Below are 10,240 nucleotides of genomic sequence, written 5' to 3' on the forward strand. Positions count from 1 at the left end.
TGGTGGAGTCCTCGCCCGCGTGAAAGCATCGTGGCATTGCAAAGCTATCAACGACAATCTATCGTCTCGCTATCAAGGGACGCCCGCTTTGCCCTGCTCTCATATTAGCTCGCGCTAAAACGAGGGGGCAACGTGTGCGTCCTTGAATCCGGCAGCGAATGCGAAAACCTTGTGCGAAACGTAGAGCAGTAGTGCATGCGACTAGCTACACCAAAGCCTTGACAGCGGTTAAAGCCTTCGAACTGTTTAGACTGATTCAACTTTTGCGTGCGCGTACCCGTAATGGAGGTGAATACAGTGCGCGTCTGCAGAAAAAAAAAAAAAAAAAAAAAGAAAGACTGACGGTTTGGCTTCGCAAGCCATAGAGTGTCGTGCGAAAGCAGCTAAAAGTTCATGCTTATAAAGCATTGTCCAACACCCCACTGTGGGGTTGTGCTGCCTGCTCTTTGGGGGATTCGCAACACTTCCGCTTCAGAGGGCGCATACGCATGATCCATACCCGCAGCCGTGTCATGGCAGCGAAAGCGTGGCGCATCTTTTGGCATTACGCAGCACAGAGTCAATGAATCGACCGATAAATCAAATATCTATGACGCGAGCTCTACGATGGGTCACCGAAACAAAAGGGACGATAAAGGAGCGACCGCGGTCGTGGTCTGGATCCTGTGTGTGTACTCTCAAGCCTACCGGAGTGACACAAGCGGAGTAGCGCATACCCGTGGTAATACGCGCCCACCCTTTATAAGCCGGAAAGCATGCTTCTTTCGCACTATATTCTGGGATCAGCCCATCCGAACCGTCCGCCAATTTTTTGGTATATGCAGTACAGCTGTGATTAGGCAAATAACGACATTGTCATTATTATGTTTACCTGACTGAAACACTGCGACGACGCTCAGAGTCTGTGAAGTAGATGATGAATCATCTCGGTTTAATTTGTCAAAACAAATCAAAACAGTTTGATCAAAATTTTGTCTGCTTTTGCTGCTAAAATACCGGCTTTTTATTCATTGCATTTGCGTTATTTAACTTTGGGCCACGTGAGCCGCACGACACAGCCGAAGCAGACTTCGAGGCATCTGTGTAAAAAGAACTACGGGTATTTGTCGTGTAAGCGTGAAAATGTTTGCAGCGTAATTTTCGCGGGCGAATTCCCTTCGTCAATGTGCCCAAAAGACATGTTGAAAGTAATACGTGTCATGAAAATCCGGCTGCGCAACGAGGTCGGAAATAAAATTTTTGCAGGTCTCGTTGAACGAACCCTGCAATTCCTCGGCTTGCGCTGGCATTTGAATATAGAAAGCCCCAGGAACTGGCAGGTGGCTTAAAAACAAGCCCCAAGCGAAAGCCCCAGGAACTGGCAGGTGGCTTAAACACAAGCCCCAAGCGGACATGTCGACAAAAACAAAACTGCATACAAGGATGGTTTGTGACTGGTGTCATCGTTGGGGCATACACTAGGGCTGGATACGTTGCTGATGCTCTCATAGCGTTATCGGATATCTGTTTTCTACGGGGAAGCACGTCAATCAGTGGCTTGCCGAGTAGCGATACGGACGGTTTGTGATCAGTTTCACATTAAAATTCCAGCCATATTAATAAACATTCCATCCTTTCCGCCACCCACGTCAGCGCAAGCATTTCTTTTTCTAATCGCGGAGGCCTTTGCTCCAATGGTGTTAACGAACGAGAGTAACACGCAAGCGGCTGCCTTTCCCCACCTGGCTGCATTAATTTGCATCAGCACCAGAGGTCGGCGAACTCACTCATGAGTCCACTCACTCAGACTCATTTGGACTCAAACTCACGCGTGAGTTTGAGTTTGAGTGAGCGCGAGGCTAGTGTGGCATGGTGAGTTTGAGCTTGAGTGAGTTTGAGCCGAGTGATCCCGACTGAGTTTGAGTCCGATTGAGTTTGAGTACGCCTGAGACCTAGTGAATTCTGAGTCCATTTTGAGTTCTGAGTACATTTTGAGTTTGAGTCCATTTTGAGTTCGGAGTCCATTTTGAGTTTGAGTCCATTTTGAGTTCTGAGTACATTTTGAGTTTGAGTCCATTTTGAGTTCGGAGTACATTTTGAGTTTGAGTCCATTTTGAGTTCGGAGTCCATTTTGAGTTTGAGTCCATTTTGAGTTCTGAGTACATTTTGAGTTAGAGTACATTTTGAGTTTGATTAAATATTGAGTTTTGAGTACATTTTGAGTTCTGAGTACATAGGAGTTTTGAGTCCATTTTGAGTTTGAGTGCATATGAGTAGCCTAGCAGGCAGCTATGGTTGGCTGTTAAGTTTCATGCGTCAATGTGGGCTCGGAATTCAGGTTACCTGCGGGTACGGCACCAATCGCGATCTGCATGATCGGTTGGGAGGGAGGGGGTGTCTGATTTTTTTTAGTTTCTTGTTGAATTTTCATGGCCATAAGCACTTGCCGTATACCTCATTTTCGCGGCTGGGCGCATGAGTGATAATTGACTGGTGAGGTCATAAAAAAGGGTTGTCTTAACTTTTCCTCCTGACGGATCCACTAAGAGCGTGGGAAAGGGTGGTGGGAAAGCACACGGCGGCGCTGGCGTGCTGGTTGTTCGCCTGTTACTGTTAACGACTTGATATACTAGGGGTCACAAAGGAAGAGGTGAGAGCGGGGGGGAAATGGGGGCGGGGGCTGTCCTTTCTGCTGTTTCAAATGAATTAGCTGAATTGACTGGGCAGCGCCCCTTAAGACAGAATAATGACCACATTAGATTAGGTGAAAAGTAAAACTGATGAGGCTAAGGCGTGTAAGGTATAAATGAAAGGTCCGGATTAACGGAATCAAGCGGGGTAAATAAAAAATGCTTCCTGGTTGTAGTCATCAGGCAGTCATAATGAGTCATAGATTGGGTTAAAATTCAAAATGACGCTGCGAGGGCATGTGGGGAATCAAGTTCAAGGTCTCGATGTGGGGAATAATTAGGGACGAAAATGAGTTATGGATATATCATGACGTAGTCATGGTAAGTCATAGATTCGGTTAAAATTCCAGTTCATGACGCTAGGGCGTGTGGCGTATCAAATTAAAGGTCTCGATGAGGGTAATCACGTGCTTCCTGATTATTATCATGACATAGTCAAAATGGGTCATAAATTAGGTTAAAATTCACAATGATGCCACTGGGTGTCCGGGGCATCAAATTGAAGGTTCCGATAAGGGAAATCACGTGGGACAAAAATGTGGTAGGGCTATATCATGAGATAGTCATGGTTAGCCATTGATTGGTTTAATTTAAAATTGATTCCGCTAGGATGTGATGGGTATCAAATTAATGGTCTTGATGAGCAGAATCACGTGGCAGACATACAAAAATGCTTCCTGGTTATAACCATTAGATTGTCATGGCGAGTCTTATATTGGGGTAAAATTCGAAGTGACCCCGCTAGGGCGTGTCGGGTATCAAATTTACGGTCTTGACGAGGGGAATCACGTGGTACAAATAAAAAAAGGCTTCGTAGTTCGAATCATGAGATAGTCATTAGGAGTCATACATTGGGTTAAATTCAAGGTGAGGCCGCTGAAGCATGTGGGGCATCAAATTGAAGGTTCCAGTTAGGGAAATCACGTCGGACACCTAAATAATGCGTCCTGGTTACAGTCATGAGAGTCATGGTTATTTTGACTGGTATGAATTCCATATGGCCTTGCTAGGGTGTGTGGGGTATCAAATTAAAGGTCTCGTCGAGGGGGATCACGTGGGACAAATATAAAAATGCTTTCTGGTTATAATTATGAGGATATAGCAAAAGGTACGCACTCACACTAACACTCAAACGCCATTCACTCACTCACACTCACTCACTCACTCACACTCACTCACTCACACTCACACTCACACTATCACTCACACTCACACTCTCACTCTCACTCACACTCACACTCACAATCACACTCACACTCCCACTCACACTCACACTCTCACTCTCACTCACACTCACACTCACACTCTCACTCACTCTCACACTCACTCTCACACTCACACTCACACTCTCACTCTCACTCTCACTCACACTCACACTCACACTCTCACCCTCACCCTCACCCTCACTCAACTCACACTCTCACTCTCACTGTCACTCTCACACTCACACTCACACTCTCACTCTCACTCTCACTCTCACTCACACTCACACTCTCACTCTCACTCTCACTCACACTCACACTCTTAGTCTCACTCTCACTCTCTCACTCACACTCACACTCACACTCACACTCTCACTCTCACTCACACTCACACTCTCACTCTCACTCACACTCACACTCACACTCTCACTTACACTCACACTCTCACTCTCACTCTCACTCTCACTTTCACACTCACACTCACACTCACACTCACACTCACACTCTTACTCTCACTCTCACTCTCACTCTCACTCTCACTCACACTCTCACTCTCACTCTCACTCATACTCACACTCACACTCATACTCTCACTCTCACTCTCACTCTCACTCTCACTCACACTCACACTCACACTCTCACACACTCACACTCACACTCACACTCTCACTCTCACTCTCACTCACACTCACACTCACACTCACATTCTCACTCTCACTCTCACTCTCACTCTCACTGTCACTCACACTCACACTCAACTCACACTCACACCACACTCCTACTCCCACTCTCACTCTCAGTCTCACACTCTCACTCTCACTCTCACCCTCACTCTCACACTCTCACTCACACTCACACTCACACTCTCACTCTCACTCACACTCTTACTCTCACTCACGCTCCCACTCTCACTCTCACTCTCACTCTTACTCTTACTCACACTCACACTCCCTCTCACTCTCACTCTCACTCACAGGCACACTCATACTCTCACTCTCACTCACACTCTCACTCTCACTCTCACTCCACTCACTCTCACTTTCACTCTCACTCACACTCACACTCACGCTCACACTCACACCCTCACTCACACTCTCACTCACACTCACACTCACACTCACTCTCACTCACACCCACACTAACACTCACACTCTCACTCTCACTCTCACTCTCAGTCACACACTCACACTCTCACTCTCACTCACACTCACACTCTCACTCTCACTCACACTTTCACCCTCACTCACACTCTCACTCACACTCTCACTCTCACTCTCACACTCACACTCACACTCTCACACTCACACTCTCACTCTCACACTCTCACTCTCACTCTCTCACTGTCTCAATCTCTGTGAGGCCATTTAAGTTCTGAATTCATTTTGAGTTCTCAGCCCATTTTGAGTTCTGAGTTCATTTTGAGTTTTGAGTCCATTTTGAGTTTTGAGTCCATTTTGCGTTTTGAGTACATTTTGAGTTTTGAGTACATTTTGAGTTTGAGTACATTTTGAGTTTTGAGTACATTTTGAGTTTTGAGTTCACTTTGAGTTTGAGTACATTTTGAGTTTTGAGTCCATTTTGAGTTTTGAGTCCATTTTGCGTTTTGAGTACATTTTGAGTTTTGAGTACATTTTGAGTTTGAGTACATTTTGAGTTTTGAGTACATTTTGAGTTTTGAGTTCACTTTGAGTTTGAGTACATTTTGAGTTTTGAGTCCATTTTGAGTTTTGAGTACATTTTGAGTTTTGAGTACATTTTGAGTTTGAGTACATTTTGAGTTTTGAGTACATTTTGAGTTTTGAGTTCACTATGAGTTTGAGTACATTTTGAGTTTTGAGTCCATTTTGAGTTTTGAGTCCATTTTGAGTTTGAGTACACTTTGAGTTTTGAGTACATTTTGAGTTTTGAGTCCATATTGAGTTTGAGTACATTTTGAGTTTGAGTACATTTTGAGTTTTGATTACATTTTGAGTTTGAGTACATTTTGAGTTTTGAGTCCGAGTGAGTTCTGAGTTTTGCGCTCAATGTGAGTTTGAGTTTGAGTGAGCGCAGATGTGCTGCTCATCATTGAGTCTGAGTTTGAGTGAGTGGTGATTCGAAAAAAAAATTGTGAGTGAGTTTGAGTGAGCCGCGCCAACTTTGCCGAGGTATGATCAGCACACACCCAACACGGAATGACAATGCCAATTTTGCGACGTATTGCGCCTAGAAGGCAATTAAAAATTTTATAGGCTCGATTGAATTTTGCTGAGAAAGGCCTCCGGGCCACTTTAGCGACAAATCCTGCGTTGAACAGGAAAACTTCCGGCGGCGTTTATTCTTCACGCAGTGACTGGCTCTGTGCGCATTTATCCCCGACGTTTTTCGCGCTGAGCCAAGCGCGAGTGGCCGTCTGAGAAATCAACTCTGTCGGGAGTTTTCCGACGCTTCACAGTGTTTGGCCCTAGGTCTATCAAGAGCAGGCTACTGACCGGGGCTGACACGCCAGCATTTATGTTGCTCACAATCCGCGCCAAAAAAAACCTGCGGATGTCAGCAACACTTGATGGCGTAGTTACTTCGTTCATGGCTCGAACTTTCTTTCGATCCGGTCTGATTCCCGACGCATGAACCACGTATTCGAAAAGTGGAACTCTACTGACACACGCGCACACAAAAAAAACTCTTTTGACGGAGTGAGTGAGACTCCAGCTGTGGTTAACATTTTGAGCACGTGCTGTAGCCGTTCCCTACGGTCACTGTTTTCATACCGCCTTAAACCAAAACGTCGTCCGTCAGGCCTCCCCACTTTTGAAGGCCATCCGAAATTTCCGCCACTCGCCTTTGAAAGTATTCCGGAGTGGAGGTGATACAGAACATCAGTCGCTGGAAGCAGCACCTACGAATCTACCAAATTGGAAGGTCCTGGTTCGTGTTGCCAGGTTAACCTGCTAAATCCCTGAGTTGGCACCCATATCTTCGAAAAATATCACAGTTCCGCCAATTGCCCGAAGGCTTCATCGACGGTTGGCAAGACAAACCTTTCACGCATAGGAAGCTCTCGTTCGGCTGGGTTAGATATACATGCAGGCTCGAACTTCACATGACGGTTTGACCCTAGGCACCATTCTGAACGCCACTTAGTCAAGCCTTGTACCTTCCGTCTACCTTTTCGGACATTTCGTCCAACTCTAGTTTGATAGGGTTCTTTAGCAAGATGGCTATCAGTCGCGATACCGCACTTCCTTCCACGCGAATGGTGTCTTCGCTAGGCACCGTGCCCAGGCCGATGGGGCGCTGCGGATACACGTATTCGTACTGTTTATCCTCCGCCACATCAAGAAATATATCCACACCCGTTGCTTCAATTGCTGGGAGCCATAACAATTAAAATACATTGCAGCAACTCAACAACGTGCAATATTGGTAGGGTTCTTTTGTTTTTCCGAACAATGTGTGCTTCACATCCGCTAGACATAATATCCGCTATGCACGCTTTATTGTTTTCTCAGCACGAGCCAATGCCTTAAATGAAATCGCCACAAGGAACTAGTCGCGGGGTCATCTATGGCCACGATGAGTCCGTTACGACCGAAACACTACGCATTTGTACAGGCCGACAAGCCGCGGCTCCTGTTACAGGCCTCGGCTCTGCTGACATTGCGAGGACCTCACGTGCCATTCTACGTCCAGATGAGCAGCACTCCCACCGCTGTCGCCCACTCCGGCGCACGCTACAAGTGTGCCGTGTTGAGACCGAGAAGGCCGACCCGAGCCGGGCTCCGTCGCCTCCGACATACGCTGTTGCAGCCGTGAAGAAGTCCAGAAGCCGTAGGCCAACGTCACTGTTTACTTCATAGCGAGAGGTGAGCCGAAGACAAAGAACAATGCCCCGACGGGCGAGGTAACTGTCCTCCTTGTCGTGAAGCACCACACACATGTATGAATACTTAGGCACGACCGGATGAGGGAGTTCGGGAGGCAACACGCGATGATGTCCACTGTGCTTGCGTGCGTGCTGTTCGCATGTGTTTTCATGTGTCCTCCTTTGTATTCCAGCAGCGGCGACAGGGGGGGGGGGGGGTGCTTAAAATTTGCGCCGTTATATTTCTATTAGCCCTTTGCAGGTATTTTTACAAGGCGATGTGAACAACGTTTACGGTATTGTAGAGATCCTGGTATTTAAAAGTCGCGGTGCCTATTGTTGTCGAGTAGGAGTCGGAGACGGAGCGCAAGGGTCAAATCGGTAAAGCCAGTCAGTACGTACCTTGAAGACATGCTTGAAGTTTTACAAGTTATGGCAAATAACGACAAAGAAACGAGTGAAACGAGACGTGATCGCACACTAGCTATTGCACCAGCGGATGTTAACATATGATGTTTTTACTTTGCTCGGCTATTAGAATACTGGTTCGAATAGATCCTGTTTAAAGGCTGCAAGACTCAACAATAAACTTTTACGGGGCTGCTTTAGACATGAACACTTTTAGAGAACTGTTTTGTGACGAAAGGGAAACGCTGGTGAGTGAGTCACTCGATGAAGGGCTTGGTGTCTGTGAGTCATGGGATGTTAATGTTGAAAGGCGTTCGAGACGAAAAAAAAAAAAAAAAAACAGATGGCTGGTGAAAAGTGGAAAGGAGAGGCGCGAACGGCTAAGCAGAAAATACAAAGGGTCATGAAATTCACATTCCACAGTCTTCATTCTGAAATGGGCGAGAGGTTGACTCTCCTGCAGGATACCGATGCCAAGTTTGGCTTTCTCCTGGACATAAACAAGCTGTGCTACGGTGACGACGAGAACGAACTAAGAACAAATTGTTACACCTTTGACGAGTTTTTCGTTCCGATGGTAGCGCGCAGGACCTCTATGAAGAGACTTTAGATTGCCCACTGCTGTTTTCCCGGCATGTTGACCGGAGATTATCGAAACCTGAATAACTTCTGAAATTTATCATACCGTATGGGGATGACAACCTATTTCCCAACCTTCGCGTCCCGATTCAGATAAAGTTAGCCATAACCGTTTCCACATCGCTGGCTGTGAGAAGTCCTTAAGCAAACTAAAACTAATACTTTCCTATTTTCGGGCCACAAGGGCCCACGACAGACTTTCTTATGTTGCACTGCTGAGTGTGGAAAGAGAAGAAACTGTAAAAACAAACTTTGATGACATTATAGAACAGTTTTCTTTATCGAAAGCAAGGAAAGTGCTGCTCTAGTTGTTACGAAGTGCCGTAGTGTATAGTATTTTCCATATTTGTGCTATTAATAACCAACTGATCTAATTAAAGCGTTTCAAACTCAAAGAATGCGTTTCTCGACAACTTGTTCACGATGAACATCAGCACTGGCGTCACAAGAGGCAATGATATGCTACCAGGAGACAACAGTGATTGCAGGAGCGAGTTTTTGAATGCATTATCATTGATAACAAAATGTGGGCATACTATGCAGATTTGAAGTATGATTAAATATTCTGAGCAATCCTGAGCAAAACGATAACAACTGTGTAGCGTAATTGGTCGTTTTCCTCTGTGTGCTTGTACATAATTTATGAGCGTCGCCTTATTCGTGCCATGCGAGGCCACAACAGCTAACCAGCAAGCTCCATTTCTTCTTTCTCTTTTTTTTCTAAGCAGTGTCTAGAATTACCTCCGAGGGATCCCGAAATTGAAAACAAAAGTTTTTCCTACGGAACTACGGAGCCAGTGTCTACAGTTACGTTCGACGAAACCCAAAATTGCTAATTAAAGTCACATTCGACGTAGCTCCAACGGAATGATTTAAGTTACGTCCGGCCTCGCCAGATATTTCACAGTAAAAAATTAGAGCGCGAAATACAAATTAAAACGAGCAGATCGGCTGTACGGAAAACTATAATAGGCGACCCGGAATATCCCAAAGGAGCAGAGGACGCCGCACTTGGCAGTCGGCGCCCGATAAAAAGGGAGGGGCGACAGTGTCGTACCATTACCTCCCAGACAGTAATGGTCGTACACCTTCCTCTCAAACAGGAACAAAAGCTCGTTCCTCGTTCCTTCCGGAGTTTGAAACGAGTTCCCGTTGCAAGTTCATTGCGAAAGGAACGCGTTTCTGTTATATTTCCAACATTAAAACTTGTCGCTACACTAACGTTACATCTGATTTTTCTTTATTTCGCCTCGGATAATCCCGAGGCGAAAGAAAGTGAGCAGTTCAAAACTCACATCGAACTACGTGTATTATACGAATATGAGCCCCGCCGGAAGCAGATTATCTGGCGATAAAAAGAACGAAAATCAACGCTCCCACACGAATTTTTTGAGGGAGCACCCGACATACTCCAGACGTGTCTAACTGCAACTTCCTATGCGGCATGCCGGCATGGGGGAAGAAAACTACAGGAGGGA

At 45.9% G+C, this 10,240-nt stretch overlaps 1 pseudogene; it reads left to right on the forward strand.

Annotated features, from left to right (window-relative positions):
- The first annotated feature begins 7,426 nt into the window (after window positions 1-7,426).
- On the forward strand, window positions 7,427-9,070 carry LOC144152468 (uncharacterized; annotated as a pseudogene).
- The last annotated feature ends 1,170 nt before the right edge of the window (window positions 9,071-10,240 follow it).

Source organism: Haemaphysalis longicornis, unplaced genomic scaffold, assembly GCF_048455015.1.
Source record: "Haemaphysalis longicornis isolate Haplotype H1 unplaced genomic scaffold, Haemaphysalis longicornis Haplotype H1 scaffold_9, whole genome shotgun sequence".
In the NCBI taxonomy this organism is placed as follows: domain Eukaryota; kingdom Metazoa; phylum Arthropoda; class Arachnida; order Ixodida; family Ixodidae; genus Haemaphysalis; species Haemaphysalis longicornis.